Source organism: Rattus norvegicus, chromosome 9, assembly GCF_021556685.1.
Source record: "Rattus norvegicus strain SHRSP/BbbUtx chromosome 9, alternate assembly SHRSP_T2T, whole genome shotgun sequence".
In the NCBI taxonomy this organism is placed as follows: Eukaryota; Metazoa; Chordata; class Mammalia; order Rodentia; family Muridae; genus Rattus; species Rattus norvegicus.
The window spans coordinates 88,622,264-88,640,752 of record NC_141542.1 but is presented as its reverse complement, the minus strand read 5'-3'; the positions used below and the strand labels follow the sequence as shown (position 1 = coordinate 88,640,752).

At 41.7% G+C, this 18,489-nt stretch overlaps 1 long non-coding RNA gene and 1 pseudogene across 1 annotated transcript in view; one reads left to right on the top strand and one right to left on the bottom strand.

The window, feature by feature from the left end:
• The window catches only part of LOC148003783 (uncharacterized), a 44,744-nt gene extending 35,137 nt beyond the window's left edge, over positions 1–9,607 (top strand). Inside the window, exons 2-5 of the long non-coding RNA XR_015629169.1 lie at positions 4,208–4,323; positions 5,962–6,082; positions 6,649–6,815; positions 8,549–9,607. This is a non-coding gene — a long non-coding RNA (uncharacterized LOC148003783). The remainder of the gene's footprint in view (positions 1–4,207; positions 4,324–5,961; positions 6,083–6,648; positions 6,816–8,548) is intronic.
• A 3,845-nt stretch (positions 9,608–13,452) lies between these two features.
• On the bottom strand, positions 13,453–13,543 carry LOC120094960 (U2 spliceosomal RNA; annotated as a pseudogene).
• Positions 13,544–18,489: the final 4,946 nt, after the last annotated feature.

The following is an 18,489-nucleotide window of genomic DNA, read 5'->3' as shown; positions in this document are numbered from 1 at the left end:
CATAATGCCTCCTGATGATGGATTTTTTTCTTCTTCTACTCCTCCCAGTTCCTCTCACCTCCCTTCTTATCCATATCCACCTCCTTTTTACCTCTCATTAGATGAAACAAAAACTAATACATTAGAATGGATGAAACAAGGAAAGAGAAGGGAAGGAGGCCACGAGGAGGCACAAGAACCAAATACAGAGTCAGAGATCCGCTCATTCGCACAATCGGGAATCCCAAAAACCACTACACCGGAAGCCATGATATTTATGCAAAGGACCTTTAGGGTAAAAGATGAAAAATTTAAAATATAAATAAAATAATATAAAAATAAGATAAAATTAAGAAGAATGATGATGATGAAGGAGGAAGAGGAGGAGGAAGAAGAAGGGGAAGGGGAAGGGGAAGAAGAAAAAGAAGAAGGGGAAGGGGAAGAAGAAGAAGGAGGAGGAGTAGGAGGAGGTGGAAGAGGAGGAGGAGGAGGAGGAGGAGGAGGAGGAGGAGGAGAAGAAGAAGAAGAAGAAGAAGAAGAAGAAGAAGAAGAAGAAGAAGAAGAAGAAGAAGAAGAAGAAGAAATCATGACATGATGTTATGAGACAAGGAACCTCTAAAACCGCTGTTGTCTTTGTTTTCTGTAGGCTGTCTACTGCTGGGCATACAGCCTACCCATCAAAGTCATTTGTTTCCCCAGTGAGACTCCTTTGGAGAAAATACATTTTCTTTTGCAAGTGATTATCAGTTGGATATGGCGTCTGTGTTGGGGATGGAGGCCTGTCCACTTCTCCTTTCAGCTCTAGGACCCAACCTAGTGAAGACCCAGGCAGCCCCCTGGATGCCGGCTCAGTCTCTGGGCTCACCTGTGCATCCATCCTGTTGGTTGAGGTCTTCTTATCTCAGTGTTCTCCAATTCCTCTGGCTCTGACAGGCTTCCCAACTCCTCTATTGCAGGGTTCCCTGAGTCCTGAGAGGGATTTGATGGCGACATCGCATCTAGAGCTGAGCTTTCCAAGGTCTCTCGTTTTTGGCGTATTGTTTGCCTGTGGCTCTGTGTTCTCATCTGCTGCAGGAGGAAGCTTCTTTGATGATGACTGAGCAAAGTCCTCATCTGTGAAAATAGCAGAGTCATTAGAAGTCATTTTATTGCTACATTAAAAAAAAAAGAATAGTAGTATTTGGTTGTGCTCTAGGTCTCGGTTCTTGGTCACTCAAGCAGTAATAGTTATGGGTTCCATCTCATGGAGTGGCCTGAAGTCACATCCAATATTGGTTGGTTGCTCCCACAAGCTTTGTGCCACCAGTGCACTAGCATAGCTTGCAGGTATTGTAGAGCAAAGAGTTTGTGGTTGGGATGATGTCTACATTTCTCATTCGTTAGCATGCACAGTGCCTTCCTGTGCCAAAGACACTAGGATGTAGGGCGAAGGCTCTACGTAGGTACCAGCTAGACTTGAGTGGTGTTTATCTTGCTGAAGTTTATTATGCCTTCTGTTGATTTTTTTTAAAAAATCAAACCTAGAAAACTTTTACAATAGCATATTATGTTAAATATTCCTTCCTTCCTTCCTTCCTTCCTTCCTTCCTTCCTTCCTTCCTTCCTTCCTTCCTCCCTCCCTCCCTTCCTTCCTCCCAAAAACCTGATGACCTTAGCTTGATCCCCAGAACCGGATGCAGTGATGCCAGTTTGTAATCTCAATAGTTCTATGGCGAGGTGGGAAGTGACTGTAAGTGAGAATCACCCAGAAGTCCACAGGCGAATTAGCCTGGAGAACACAAGGTAGGAATAACAAGAGAGAACTCGAGCCTCAAACAACGTGCAAGCAGAGAGTAGATTCCTGGAAGCTGTCTTTTGACCTTTCCACGAATAAGTGTTCCCATAATCACAGCCCCCTTTCCAATAAATCATGCACATACAGACGCATACACTCAGAGACACAGACACACATGATCAGAGGCACACACATACACACACAGAGACACATACACACAGCGATACACACACAGAAACACATACAAGGAGACACACACTCAGAGACATAGACACACAGAGAGAGATACACAGACCCGCACACTCAGAGTCACACACATAGATGCATACACAGAGAGACACATACTCTCTCTCAAAGATACAGACAAACACACAAATACACATACAGATAAATATAGACTCACACACTCAGAGGCACACAGACACATACACTCAGAGTCACAGGCAAACACATAGATGCATACACAGACACATGCTCTCTCTCAAAGATACAGACAAACACACAAATACACAGATAAACATAGACAGACTCACATACTCAGAGGCACAGACACATGCAAAGACACACACACACACACACACACACACACACACACACAGGCACACAATCACATTTTAGATAGTATGATACCACCCTGTAGTTGCTAAAGAGTTTTCACTGTTTTGCATGATTTTTTTTCTCTCTGTTTCAGACTAAGTCATTTTATTGGATTGTCTAAAGCTCATGTCTACTATACTGTTAATTAACATTATTTTTTAAAATATAAAATATTGCATTTTTTCTGTTGTAAGGTTTCCATTTGGGCATCTTTATGGTTTCCTTTCTGAAATCACTCCTCTCACCTGTTTCATTAATTTTTATATAATTTCCTCAGTAGATGTTTCATATTTTAGATCATGTTATCTAATTACACCGTCTGCATACCAGACACAAATCTGTTTCTTTTACCTAATTCTCCTTTGGCTGTAGACCACATTTTTGTTCTTGTTGCTAATTTACATACTTAGTGTTTCTTTACGTACTGAATGTGGTGGTTGAAATATGAATTTTGTCATAGTCTACGGTGCGTAGTTTTGTTCCAGTTTAGAGTTAATGAATCTTGAACCATATCCATTTCCCCACAAACCTAGAAAAAAATCCTAATACTTGTATATATATATATATATATATGTGTGTGTGTGTGTGTGTGTGTGTGTGTGTGTGTGTATAGTACGTATGTATGAATGAATGAATGAATGAATGAATGTATCTATTTATGCATCTTAAAGCATGAGTCTTCTGGCATATATCAAAAACTTTAAACTTTTATCAAGCACTTCTAACTTAAAATTCTGTCACAGGGAGTAAAATGTAATCTTGGATCACCTGGTATTCCGTGTCTATTCCTCCTTGGTTACCTGGGGTCTCACTCTCATAAGCAATAGTTAACAGTCAGCTAAGGCTTAAGAACTTTGTATGTGCATTTCAAAGAGAGCCCTTTGTGGCTCTTTTCTCTGGGATTTCATCTCTCAATTTTAACCATGATAGCAACATCAACCTCTACATGCAGACTTGTGTAATGAGAGCACAGATTGACTTACAGCTCCTTGAGGCTAGAGATAGCCCCAGTGGGAAAGTGAGAAAGGAATCTGGGATCCTTTCTCAAGCATCAAATCTCCCCTTGTTTGGTCTGCTTTTGATTACTTACTCTCTGATACTTTGAAACAGTTGCTTTTAATATTCTTTGGGAATTTTAGTTCAAAATAAGATACCCTGTCATGACAGGGCCTTGGAACCTCTGTGTTGAATACAAATGAGCTCTAAAACCTTACTTTGACTTTCAAGATCCCCAAGAAATATTCCTTGTGATGGTTGATTTTATGTGTCAACTTGAAGAGTCCTGGGATACCCAGAGAGCTGGTAATGTTCTGGCTGCCTCTGTGAGGATATTTCTGGAAGAGATTAGCCTTTGAATCAGCGGATGGAGTAAACATCACTGTTACCAACATGGTCAGGTATTGTGTAGTCCACTGAGGGCCAAACAGAACAAAAAGCTGAAGGAAAACCATGTGTCACCTGGGACATGTGTCACCTGGGACATTTGTCTTTTATTGCCCTGAGAAATTGGTCTTGTGGTTCTTAGGCTTCAGGACTCAGATGAGGACTTATCAACATTGGCTTCCTGGCCTTTGGCCAGAACAAGGCCACAGCTCTCCTGGGTTCCCAGCTCCATGGACACTGCTGGACTTTTCAGACTCCCTAAGTTTCTTAGCCAATCCTTTACAGTAAATCTTTAAGATCCATATTGGCTCCATTCCTTGGGGTAACCTCAACTAATTCAGTCTCCAGCCTTCCTTGTAACTATGTTCCTCACTTCTCCCCACTCTCCCTTTAACACCAAAAGTCCATGGTTTGTTTGTGTTTATGTGCACATGTATGTGCCTTCTTGTCTATACTTGTACCATTTGTATACAGGTGTCTGAGGAAGCCAGAAGAGGCCGTAGGATTCCCTGCAACTGGAGTTACAGATGGTTGCAAGTTACTCTATGGGAATATCAGCAACTGAAATTCCTGTGTCTTCTACAAGAGCAGTAAGTGCTCTTAACCACTGAGCCATCTCGACAGTTCCTTCCATTGCTGTCACGAATGCTCACTCCCTGTCAGTGTGCTGTATCTGGTGCTCCCTCAAACTTTGTATCTGTGCCTTAATTTTGTTTTGTATTTCTTGTTCTCAAAATGTCCAGAGTCTGCTATCACACTGCAAGAGCTTTTTATTTTATTTTTATTTTTACACGTGTGTGTGTGTGTGTGTGCGTGCACTCGCATGCGCGCGAGTGTATATCACATGTGTGTGGACATCAGAGATTGATGTTGAGTATCTCCCCCAGTCCCTCTCTGTACCTGACTGAGGTTGCTCTCTCACTTGAACGCAAGGCTTGACAATTCAGCAGCTCTAACTATCAAGCCTGCTCAGGGCATCTCCGCCTGCAAGGTGGAGACCAAGGAGCCGAACTCCAGCCCTCGTCCTTGCGTAAGAAGTGCTTGTACTTGCTGAATCAGCTCCCTGGGCCTTAGAGCTCATTCAACATCTCTTCCCTTTCCACTGCAAACTTGAGAGGCAAAGATCAAACCGTCTCCTTGATTATTGATAAACTTAGTTGCAAAAGGACATATTAAAATTTTCTTCCTACATAGCCGAAAACATAGGGGGTGGGGAAGCTGAATGTGAGCATCCCATGCATAGGTTCCGGTAAGAGAGTAGAGATAAACTGGGCACGCCCAGTTTCTACTCTTGAGCTCACTATTTGACTATGACTATTCACTAGAAGCACAGTGAATGTGAGCATAGGAAGTGGTGTTATTGTAGGCGAAGGTCTTCCAAGTGGAGACACAAAGAAAGCATAAAGTCTACCCACTTACCTATTGCTTTGGTCCCCACCCCACCATGCTCTACTACATCAATGGACTCCTCCATTGATACACATGTGTATTTTACTTCACTGAATATTATAGTATTTATTATATCATGTAAGCAAATTTTAGGATCCCTTTAGAGTCAAAGGCTAGTTAATGCCCTTCATATTTAATATTCCTCAACTACCAACTTGGTGACTGGTAAGTGAGCAGCCTTCAATGTATGCTTACAAAATGGGAAAATGAATAAATTAAATGATCCATTGGAAATATGGGTGGTCCATGCTAAAGAATATCAAGTCAAGAGTGATGGAATAGCTTAAAGTTGAATGAGCACAGCTGTCAAGGGAGTGGAAGAATGGCTGTTTGTTTAAAGTAGCTAATTGTTTCTCACCGTGGAAGGTGGTCATGACATCACCAGCTTATGACTGTTGTCTTCTGGTCTGCAATGTGAGGGGCTCAGCAGGTGTGCTGGCGGCTGGACACAAGGGACTTTTGACAGCACCTTCTTGGAATCCGAGACCAACTTCTCTAGAGGTTTAAACATCCTGACTCACACAAGATGTGAGAATGGTGGAAGTGAGCGGATTACAAAGGGAAAATTGAATTTCCCTTAAAGGTGATGTAAGGCTGTCTTGATCTTCTGTCAGGCTCTGATGTTAGAATTAGAGCTGACTGCTAAAAGAGTTGATGCCCAGTGTGGTGTGTTTGGAGCCATGGGATGTTTCAGAGACTGGGGCTAATGCAAGGCCCATGGAGCATGATGGGAGAGCTTTCAAAGAGGATTGTGGAATGCCCTTTTCTCCTTTCCCAAGGGCTGGAACCTCTGAAAGCATGAACCAGAGCTGAAGGTGATAGCGCTTGTCTGTAACCCCAGTATCTGAGAGACTGATGCAGGAGGATCATCGCAAGTTGGATGCTGGCCTGAACTACAGAGTGAGAAAGATTCTCTCTCAAAAGTCAAACTAAAAGCCGTGAGCCAAAATAGACCTTTTCTCCTTATAAGTTAGTTAACTTAGGTATTTTGTAATAGTAACAGAACACAGACAAATACTTTTCTGTTCAAGAAATAATTATTTCTCTGTATCTTAATCTGCAGTACTATCAAAGAAAATAATGGGAAGAAAATTACTAATCAAAAAGTACTTTTTGTAATTTATTGAAACAGACTTGGTCCATGCTATATGCTTACACAATATTTTCAGGAACTTTACATATTAAATTTAATTTCTTAAGTCAGTGAAGTATTCTGTGCCAAATTCATGTTTGCAGAGTCTTTGTTGTTTGTGTTACAAAGTTATGTATAAAAGAGCACAAAGTAAGGAAATAGTGTTCTCCAATCTCACCACCAGCTACAACCAATGCTAATGTCTGGGCATATAACTGTATCTTTTTCTTTTTCATTCCCATGAGTCTGTGATGATATACACGTATATAGTAACATGATTCAAGAAAAACATAATACATATTCACTAATAAAGTTTTGTTTATAATAATTTAAGAGTTATAGAAGAATGGAGCTGGAGAGATAAGCTCAGCCAGTCAAGTGCATGAGGATCTGAGTCCATCCCCAGAACCAATGTGAAAAGGCCAGTTGTGGTGCACACGCATTTAACCCCAGCACCGGGGAGATGGCGATGGAGACAGGCAGATTCCTGGGGCTTCCATGGTAAGCCAAGACAGCCTGCTTTGTGAGTTCCAGGACAGTAACCTGAGAAACAACATTCAAAGTTGTTCTTTAGCCTATACACACACACACACACACACACCACATAACACATACACATAACACACACACACACACACACATATATACACACACACACACACACACACACAAATACACACACATTCACATACTCCTCCCAAATAGTGAATGCATACACATATACATACAAATACATACAACAAAAATATTTGGGCTGGAGAGATGGCTCAGTGGTTAAGAACACTGTTCTTCCAGAGGTTCTGAGTTCAATTCCCAGCAACCACATGGTGGCTCACGACCATCTGTAATGGGATCTGATGCCCTTGTCTGGTGTGTCTGAAGACAATGACAGTGTACTCATATACATAAAATAAATATGTAAATAAACAACTAAAAATTTTTTAAATATTCATAGAAAAGAAGACAATGTGGAGTTCCCACACTGCTTATACTCTGTTCCCCGCAGTGCTAATATCTTGCATTAATACCTTGCTAATGTCACATAATGAAGACGCCTAATGAACTAGTATTAGTATATCACTATTGATGATAGAATTATTAATGACTGACATCTGTTTCATTTAGATTTCTTTGTTTTCTACCTAATACATTTTTTCTGTCCCAGGATTCATATTCATTCTCTTTAATTTTATTTCTAGGTTCCTTATACTATAAAAGTATTTTGGATGACTTCCTTGTTCAATCCCTCTCTCTCTCTCTCTCTCTCTCTCTCTCTCTCTCTCTCTCTCTCTCTCTCCCCGTGTGTGTGTGTGTGTGTGTGTGTGTGTGTGTGTGTGTGTGTGAAAGCTAGAGGTAGACATCAGGCATCTTTCTCAGCCACTGTCTATTTTATATTTTTGGGATGAGGTCTCTTACTAATCTGGGTCTGGAGTTCACTGACTAGCTAGGCTGGCTGACTGAGGAAGTCCATGCCTTCAGAATGATGGTATCACAAGTTTGCGCTGCCATGCCTGACTTTTTTTTTTTTTAACATGGGTGATGGAGATTGAACTAGGGGTATTCATACTCACAGTGCGGGCACATAACTGACTGAGCCATTTCCCTAGCCCTGGAATTCCCCCGAACCCCTTCAGATGATCTTGACAATTGAGGAATGTTCTGTGGGTGTTCTTGACAGTGTCTAGGATTGAGTTTTCTCTTGGTTGTGCAGGGGTCATTAAATTTGGGGGAGAACACAGGAGCAAAATGCCCTTCTCACTTTATTGAAGCGAAAGCAGACCATCAACACACATCACTACAACATCAACTAACATCTGGCTGAGATGACGCCTGTCCAGTATCTCCCCAAAATGTTTCTTTTTCTGTCGGTGTATTACAGTCTTTTGAGAGAAGACTCATATGGAGCCCATATTTAAGGGGTAGGAAGATTCCATTTCTAAAGTGATGGATAGCCACATAAATAATTTAGAGTTCTTTATTGTGAACAATTTGTCTCCTCTCTGACACATTCTCCTATCTATTTCTTGAAATATTTCTTTTACATTGGCATGAACTCAAAGATGCGCATTTACCACAGAGGGTATCATTCGATATTTTGTTACTTTTTGTATTTTATTCAAGCTGCTCAACTCTGGCTTTTGACACCTCTTCCACTGGTGGGATCCTCAATGTTCCCTTGGGAAGTCCTCCATGATGCATTTTCTTCCAAATTTCCTTCCTTTCTGCCCCTACAGATTCCTCAGACTTACCACGTGTGTCTCCTGATCCAGACCTAAAATCATCCATTTATCCCAAGAACCTTGCTTCCTTGTATAGAAGAACACCATCAGGAATCAACATCTGTGGCTTCCGTGTTACCCCACGGACACCTTTCCTTTTAAGCCTTCTCAGCTAACAGGGCAAGGAAATATGTATGAGTGTAGTAACTGGAACATATAAATAAGTCTCTAATTATTTATTCCTGTGTATTTATCTGCATCAATATTAAGTTAGAAATGAGTTCGTGTTAATGTCTCAACTATAATCCAGTAAATCCTAAGTGACTCTAAACGTCTTCCCTTGTTCATCCGTAAACTCCCCCTCAAAGAAAAGAAGCCTGGTGCTTGCCAACCGCCACCCACTGACTTAACTGCGCAGTTCTAGCATATGCATATAGTGCTTTCAGAATTGTTAGCCCTGATCTCGTGGGAAGCAACTTTACCAACGAGAGCACAGAGTTTATGGACAGGGTTAGCTTCAGGTTCAACTCATTTAAAACATCATTTCGTTCCGCACTTTCACCCCTACCTCCTCAGTGAAGTAATTTTGAACATTTCTAATACAGATGGATTATTTTCTCCTAATGTGCAGTCCACACTCTGAACACCCAGGAGTGAGCTTCCTTATGCATGCACATTACGTTTCAGTCTATGGGTGTTGACAAATGGATAGAACCATGCACCTACTGGGTCACATGGTCATGCAGAGTAGTTCTCTCACCTTAAAGCATACCACAGTTGCACCCACTCAACCCCTGGTCTTCAAGACTGTGGCAACCATTTATCTAGTTAATGTCTCTGTGATTTTGTTTTTCTTTCCCATAATGTTATCAAAATAGTACCATTGACTATGCAGGCCCTTTCCAATAGGCTAATTTTATTGTGAAATATGCAATCAAGAGTCATCCACGTGCTTACATAGCTTGTGTAGCAGATTCCTTTTGATAGCTCAATAGCGTTCCATTGATTAGATGGAACACTACTCATTGATAGCTTCTAGTTCAGGGAAGATAGAAATAAAATTGTTATACGTACTTGCTTTCGTTGTTTGTGTTTCTTATATGTTCAGATAGACTGAGCAAACACTTAGGCATCTGGTTGTGAGGTTCTATGATGAGACTCTAGTTTTAAGAAACTGTTGCCTTCCAAGGTGGCTGCACTGAGCTACATTCCTAGCAAGGATGGGCGAGGGAGCACACTTCCTGCTCAGCACCCAGCCAACAGCCGGCAGGAGAACTGCTGCAACTCGTTTTTTACATCTGCATTTCCCACGTGACAGGCCGTTGTGGTTTGCCCTGAAGTTATCTGTATTTTGATGCTAATTCCACTGCCCTAAGGACAGCTGCCTAGTCACATACTCAGGACTCAGGTGACTTCACTAGAACCATCTCCCCATTGAATTTGTAAAACACAGGTGAGGGGCAGGTACAGGATAGAAGGAGGCCTGTCATTGGAGGAGAAGGAAGGATGGGTGGGAGAGAAGTTCGAAGGAAGAGGAGGAGACTGGAACGGAAAGGAGGAGACAGGAGGAGAGGGAGAGAAGCGGTGGCAGAGAATATGGCAGGTGACGTTAAGATTCCACGCCGTACCTTTACAGGTTTTACGAATGTTTTTAAGGGATGGATGGTACTGGGCTTTATATGTTTAGCTGGGCAATTATATCTTATCAACTGGGCAAAAGGTTGTTGTGCTGTGTGTTCTTTTGTGTGATGGTTTGAGTGTAGGAAAGTGTGCGGCAGCTGTTCTGGGCCGCTGCTGAGTTGGAATACGTTTTGGACAAGATATCTAGCGGATATCTTGGGGCACTGCGGTGTGATGCAGTGGGGTAAAAGACAACCCTACTTTTTTTTATTTTTCATATTTTTACAACAACAACACACAACACGGAGCACCTTTTATTTGTGTTTATTCCATCTGTATCACTTCTGTGATGTATATACAAATTTTTTGCTTATTTTCAGATTATTTTTCATTGAACTTTGTTGTAGAGTTAGGCTCTGGTTCTTTCTCCTGTTCCCATGCTCCCAGAAATAAGATGCGGACTCAAAATATATTTACAAATACCTTGGCCATATAGGAAGACTCTTTTCTGATTAGAATCAAAATTTAAGACAACCCATTTATTTTAACCTACATTCTGCTACATGATTGGTTAGCATGTACTCAGGTCTGTCTTCTCACATCCAAGGTGAGTCTTCCCAGGCCTGGCTCTATCCCAGAGTTCTTTCTGCTTCCTGGATGCCCCACCTTCTATTTCCTACCTGAGCCATAGGACATCAGATTTGTTATTGACAGGTGCCACATCCATACAGACATAAGTTATTCTCTCTACACTTTATGAAGCTTTAAAATATATTTTGAAACTGTTTATCTACTATGCGATTCCTACATACAATGTCCTTTGCCTTCTTTTGCCTTGAGCTTTTTACCTTTCAGTCTCTCTTGCAGCTTTTGAGTTGCACTGTCCTCCACTCAAGGACATGTCACTTGCTTCCTTTGTATCATTCTTTGTAAGATTTATTTTTTAATCACACACATCTACATGTGGATATGTGCACAAGGTTGTCAGTTCCTCCGAAGCTGACGTTGCAGACAGTTACAAATTGCCTGGTGTGAGTTCTGGACACCAAACTCAAGTCCTCTGGAAGAACAGCAAGCTCACTCTTAACCACTGAGCTCTCTCCAGCCTCCATAGCATTCTTCTGTAGGCTACTGTTTGAAAACTATTGATTATTCAATCCTATGAATGCATTATATGAAGTAGTATTCTTGGACAAGGATGGAGATGCTTCCAACTTTCTGTTCCTTCTGAGAACGAGATAGTGATGGGTATTCTTATAATAAACATTTTTATGGCTATTAACTTGGGATAAGTCAAAACCCTATCTTACTTTCTGCTCTTGGGAAGGGCCCAGGCTTGCCCCTCAACACTCACATGGTGGCACAACTATCTATTTCTGCAGTTCCAGAGGACTAAATGTCTCCCCCTGACCCCACCCCATGTGCTCCTGCCTGCACAGAATAAATATGAACTCAGGCAAGCATACTCACATACACATATGGATAAACTAAACTAAACTCTATATCCAAAGACACCAGTCTTTACAAAACAATTCTCCCTTCCTTGGCCTGCCATACTCTTCAAATAGTGTTTTTATTCCTTTTGTAACACAGTCAAAGAGAGGCCGTGAGTGTCCGTGAACATATCGTTTGTTTTGGTTACCAGTATGTTAGATGCTCATAAACATGAGTCATGAGAAGTACTCAGCCTTAGGGAACAGTTGCATTTGCAAGAACGTCATCTTGGATCTGGGAAAAGGTCTAACTGGTAAAGTGCTAGTCTCACAAGCACAAGGACCTGAGTTCTGCCCCCAGACCCTGTGTGAAGATGCTAGGCATGGTGGCTCGCACTTGTAAACCTGCCAGTGGGGAGGCATGGACAGGAAGATCTGAGACTTACTAGCTAGCCAGTCTAGCCTAATTAGTAACCTTCGGTACAATGAAAGACCTTGTCTCAAAAGAGGGGGACATCTCCCTGAGGATGACATTCAGGGGTATCTTCTGGCCTCTGTACATGCATCAACATAGACATGTGCAAAAAGAGGATATATACTCTTCCCATCTCTTTCAGCTCATTTTGTCTTTGAAAAAAACTTTATTCTGTTTATTGGTGTAAGTGCATGTGTGTGTGCATGCCTCTGTGTGTGTGTGTGTGTGTGTCTGTGTGTCTGTCCGTGTGTGTGTTATGTATAATTGTGAATACAAATATGTCATGGTGTACCTGTAGAGTCAATTACCTCCTTATACCATTATGTAGATTCAAGGACAAACCTCAGGTTGTCAGGCTCAAGTCAAAAGCATCTTCGCCCACCATCTCAGTGGTTCCCCAGTTTTCACTTTAACGGTCCCTCAGTTTATTTTCTGGTCCTAAACTCAGATCCCTTGTTCTATAGAAATCTTTTGTTTGTTTTGTTTTGTTTTTGTTTTTCCAACACTTTTTTTATTGGATATCTTATTTACTTACATTTCAAATGTTATCCTCTTTCCCAGTTTCCCCTCTGGAAACCCCTTATCCCAGCCTCCTCCCCCTGCTTCTTTGAGGGTGTACGCTCACCAACCCACCTACTCCTGCCTCCCCAGCCTGGCATTTCCCTACACTGGGGAATCGAGCTTTCCTGGGACCAAGGGCCTTTCCTCCCATTTATGTCCTACAAGGCCATCCTCTGCTATATATGCCATTGGAGCCATGAGTCACTCCCATGTGTACTCTTTGGTTGGTGGTTTAGACCCTGGGAGCTCAGGGGGTGGGGAGGGTCTGGTTAGTTGTATTGTTCTTCCTATGGGGTTGCAAACCCCTTCAGCTCCTTTCTCTATCTCCTACATTGGGGACCCTGTGCTCAGTCCAATGGTTGGCTGTGAGCATCTGTCTCTGCATTTGTCAGTCTCTGATAGAGCCTCTCAGTAGACAGCTATACCAGGCTCCTGTCAGCCAGCACTTCTTGGCATCTGCAATAGTGACTGAATTTGGTGTCTGTATATGGAATGGATCCCCAGGTGGGGCAGTCTCTGAATGGCCTTTGCTTCAGTCTCTGTTCCACTATTTGTCCCTGTATTTCCTCCCTTAAGTATTTTGTTCCTCCTTCTAAGATCCATATTTTGGTCTTCTTAAGCTTCATGTTGTCTGTGAGTTGTATATTGGGTATTCTCAGCTTTTGGGCTAATATCCATTTGCCAAATGCTTTTTTAGCATTTAATGAGATGATCATTTTTTTTCCTTTGAGTTTGTTCACATAGTGTATTACTTTGATGGATTTCCGTATATTGAACCATTCCTGCTTCCCTGGGATGAAGTGTACTTGATCATGATGGATGATCGTTTAGATGGGTTCTTGGATTTGATTTGCAAGAATTTTATTGAGTATATTTGCATTGATACTACACTTGATCTTAGCCAAAAGGCCGAGAAGCGATGCATTGATATTCATAAGGGAAATTGGTCTGAAGTTCTCTTTCTTTGTTGGGTCTTTGTGTGGTTTAGGTATAAGAGTAATGGTGGCTTCGTGGAAGGAATTCAGTAGCACTCCATCTGTTTCAATTTTGTGGAATTGTTTGAATAATATTGGTATTAGGTCTTCTATGAAGGTCTGATAGAATTCAGCAGTAAACCTATCTGGTCCTGGGCTTTTGTTTGGTTGGAAGACTTTTAATAAATGCTTCTATTTCTTTAGGAGTTATGGGACTGTTTAGATGGTTTATATGATCCTGATTTAACTTTGGTACCTGATATCTGTCTAGAAAATTGTCCGTTTTATCCAGATTTTCCAGTTTTGTTGAATATAGGCTTTCGTAGTAGGATCTGATGATTTTTTTGAATTTCCTCAGATTCTGTTGTTATGTCTCCCTTTTCATTTCTGATTTTGTTAATTTGGATACTCTGTCTGTGCCCTCTGGTTAGTCTGGCTAAGGGTTTATCTGTTGTGTTGATTTTTATCAAAGAACCAGCTCCTGGTTTTGTTGATTCTTTGTATGTTCTTTTTGTTTCTACCTGGTTTGATTATTCCTGCCTTCTCCTCCTCTTGGGTGAATTTGCTTCTTTTTGTTCTAGAGCTTTCAGGTGTGCTGTCAAGCTGCTACTATATGCTCTCTCCAGTTCCTTTTTTGAGGCACTCAGAGCTATGAGGTTTCCTCTTATCACTGCTTTCATTGTGTCCCATAAGTTTGGGTATGTTGTGCCTTCATTTTCATTAAATTCTAAAAAGTCTTTAATTTCTTTATTTCTTCCTTGACCAAGTTAGCATTGAGTAGAGCATTGTTCAACTTTTATGTGTATATGGGCTTTCTGTCGTTTTTTGTTGTTAGTGAAGACCAGCCTTAGTCTGTGGTGATCTGATATGCTGCATGGGATTATTTCTATCTTCTTGTATCTATTGAGGCCTGTTTTGTGACCGATTATATGGTCAGTTTTGGGGAAGACACCATGAGGTGCTGAGAAGAAGGTATATTCTTTTTGTTTTAGGATGACATGTTCTGTAGATATCTGTTAAATCCATTTAACAGGTTCATAACTTCTGTTAGTTTCACTGTCTCTGTTTAGTTTCTGTTTCCATGATCTGTCCATCGATGAGAGTGGAGTGTTGAAATTTTTCACTATTATTGTGTGAGGTGCAATGTGTGCTTTAAGCTTTAGTAAAGTTTCTTTTATGAATACAAATGCCTTTGCACCTGGAACATAGATATTTAGAACTGAGAGTTCATCTTGGTGGGTTGTTGGTGAGTATGAAGTGTCTTGCCTTATCTTTTTTGATAACTTTTGGTTGAAAGTTGATTTTACTTGATATTAGAATGGCTACTCTAGCTTGTTTCTTGGGACCATTTGCTTGGAAACTTTTTTCACAGCCTTTTACTCTGAGGAAGTGTCTGTCTTTGTCACTGAGGTGCATTTCCCGTAAGCAGCAAATCGCTGGGTCCTATTTACATATCCAGTCCATTAGTCCCTGTCTTTCTATTGGGGAATTGAGGCTTCAGCCTCTGCAATTCTCTCTTCTATCTCCTGTATTCTGTTGGTGATGCTTACATCTACGACTCCTGATCTCTTTCCTAGGTTTTCTATCTCCAGGGTTGTCGTGCTTTGTTATTTCTTTATTGTTTCTATTTCCATTTTTAGATCCTGGATGGTTTTGTTCAATTTCTTCACCTGTTTGGTCGTGTTTTCCCGTAATTCTTCAAGGGACTTTTTTGTTTCCTCTTTAAGAGCTTCTACCTGTTTACCTGTGTTGTCCTATATTTCTTTAAGGGAGTTACTTATGTCCTTCTTAAAGTCCTCTAATATCATCATAAAATGCGATTTTAAATGAGAATCTTGCTTTTCTGGTGTGTTGGGGTATCCAGGACTTGCTGTGGTGGGAGAACTGGGTTCTGATGATGCCAAGTGGCCTTGGTTTCTGTTGCTTAGGTTCTTGTGCTTGCCTCTTGCCATCTGGTTATCTCTGGCGTTAGCTGGTCTTGCTGTCTCTGACAGTGGTTTGACCTTCCTGTAAGTCTGTGTCAGCACTCCTGGGAGACCAGCTCTGTGGGCAGAATTTGGGTACAAAGAGCTGTGGCACAGGGTCTGCTCTGGGTGCAGGCAGAAACCAGAAGGATCCTGTCCCAAACTTCTCCTCAGCTCCTGTGTCCCGATGGCACCAGGCAAGTCCCTCAGAGCAGGAGTGTCAGTCCTACCTGCTCTCAGGTGTGTCAGCACTCCTGGGAAACCTGCTCTCTCCCAGCATATCTGGACTCACAGAGCTGAGGCACAGGGTCAGCTCCAGGTGCAGACCAGTCTGTAGGAATCTTATCTGCTGGTCTTCACATTTCAGTCCTGCCTCAAAGTGATTGTTTTTAATGAAGCAATCTGCATACTGCATGCTCAGCTACTTTGATGGTCAAGTTATGTGAATGCATTGGGAAATCTATTGCTTTCCTATGACAACTGATCTTAAATCTTCTTAAAATCTATTCTTTGAGAATATCATTCATGTATACAGTAAAATAAGATCATTTCCAACCCCATTTCCTCATGCTAACTCCCATTGGCTCTCTCTCAATAGACCTTTTATTTGATTTTGTTAATAGTTTTGTTTGCTTATTGTTTTGAGACAGGGTCTTACTATGTAGCCCTGGCTGGCCTGAAACTTGGCTCTGTAGACCAGGCTGGCCTCAAACTCACAGAGATCCTCCTGCCTCTGCCTACTGAGTGCTGGGATTAAAGTTTATTATCACCACGTTCAACCTGGAAGCTCCTTTTTAGAGTTTCAGTCTGTCTCAGTTTTGAAAACTTTAAACTGAGCTACCTAAAAAGTTACAGTGCATGAAGACATTCTCTTTAAACTACCCTAGAATCTAGGAGCTGTTACAAATCAAACTTAGTCATCCCTTTCTGGGAGGCAGAAGCACCCTCCACTTTCCTGCCCAACTTCTATGCATTCCACACTGCCTAAATCTCCCACGTTGGGACAGCATCTACTCAGACCAAGGAGTCTGCAGCAAGCAGGGAACTCATACCTTTAGCATTCACCTCAGCTTTTGAGGTTCTGTTTTCTGCCGCCAAGAGGCTGAAGTTAGCCTTTGACCTATAGTAGTTTTGAGCAATATGGAGGCTGTTAGTCAATGGGACTCCGTCTCCTTAAGAGCGTGTTGCGACATGTTTAACTTCAAGTCACGTCAGCTGCAACAGATCTTACCCTTTAACGAGTACCTTGGCTATCTGAGAATAAACCAGTCATGGCTTTACGGGCCTTTTAGGGAAAGCTGCTGCTGTGCTTCTGCTCCTGGAGCTAGGGAACGTACGACACTGCTGGGAGCCAAGGATATAAACAGCCAGAACGTTATGTTCGGCATTTCGGAAATAGAGCTAGAGGTAGCAACGCAAATGACTAAAACTGCCCTGTCACCAAGGCATTTCCTTTGCACATTTACTCACTGCAGGACCAGTAGCCCCAGTGTGCTGCCCAGGCCTCAGGATCCTGGATGATGGTACAGCCAAGAGCATTTCTTTGGATTTTGCTTGCATTGATCTTTGGGTCTTTCACTAGATGATGCTCGCTTTAAAGTAGAGAATCATGTCATCTCTAAATAACTCTGTTATCTTTCTGTTCCACATGAAGGGCTATGAGCCCAGGGGGAGAAAATCACTAGGGAGACAGAGCAAACACTGAGGAACTAGGCAAGGAAGAGCCATGAGTTTGAAAATCAACTGCCATAAGTATCTGAAGACTGAGGGCTTTCCTGGCTTCCTGTGTGTGACTCCTGGTGTTAGATAAGAATACAAGATGGCAGAAATAGACTTCTCAAGCCTGGAACTGGCAGGTTTGTAAGTTTTGGAGCATCATTCAAGTGTAACTGATAAGGATGGAGAAGGATGCCAGAGTAAGAGGTCATTTCTAGGTAAGCTATTATTATTATTATTATTATTATTATTATTATTATTATTATTATTATTATTATGGTTTTACCCTCATTCATTCTGTTGTGGATTTTCTGAGCCTCCTGTCCCATAGGGTATAGAAGCTGGATGATACAGCGAAGATGCTTATTAAATAATAAGCAGTTTGAGCTTCTCTTGTCTGTCACCAACAACACGGTAAATATGTGAGACTGTGGATTTAATCTGCTTAACTATAGTAACCATTTTTCTGCGTGTATCCCATTAAGAGCACATTGTAAATTTCAATTTTCATTTTGAGATAACTGAATAGGAGAGGATCTAGAGTAATCACGGCACTCCAACACAAGCGCACTGTCCGCAGCCTCCTCTTCATCTTCCAGCGCCTGTGACTTCAGGGAGAGGGAGGAGGTTCATCAAAAGCAGGGTTCACTCTCACATGCCTACCGTTTCCCAGATACTATGTAAGCATCATGTTGCATGCCTGGATTCAGGACATTTCAGCAAGGCAGGTATCATTAGTCCATTTTATTGATGAAAAAACACTGGGCTAGAAGGGTAACCTTTGACAGTCTCTGGGCTATAGGCAACATCTGAAGCCAGGTCTGTCTGAATATATGGAACCTGTTTGGTCATTCCATATTTCTCTCACATCAAGTTCCTTTGCCCTGAAATTAGAGTAGACTGCTGTCAGGCAAACTACAGGTTGTGGCTGTCACAGATGTGTTCAAGAGGCAACAATTCACGGAAAGCCAAATTTATAAAACTCTAATGATCACAACTTTAGGAAACAGGTCCAAGAAGTACCAAAGTTATTTCAGATAGAGCCAGAGAAGAGAGACGGGCCCAATACTGGCAATTTTTCTCCTTTCCCAACAACTTGGATTCCATACAAGTTGTTGCTGTGGCAGCCGAGGACACCCAAAAAGATTTGGAGAGCTGTGCTTCTCTTCAGACGGCAAAGAATATTTGAGAATGAATAGGAAGGCAAGAAAAG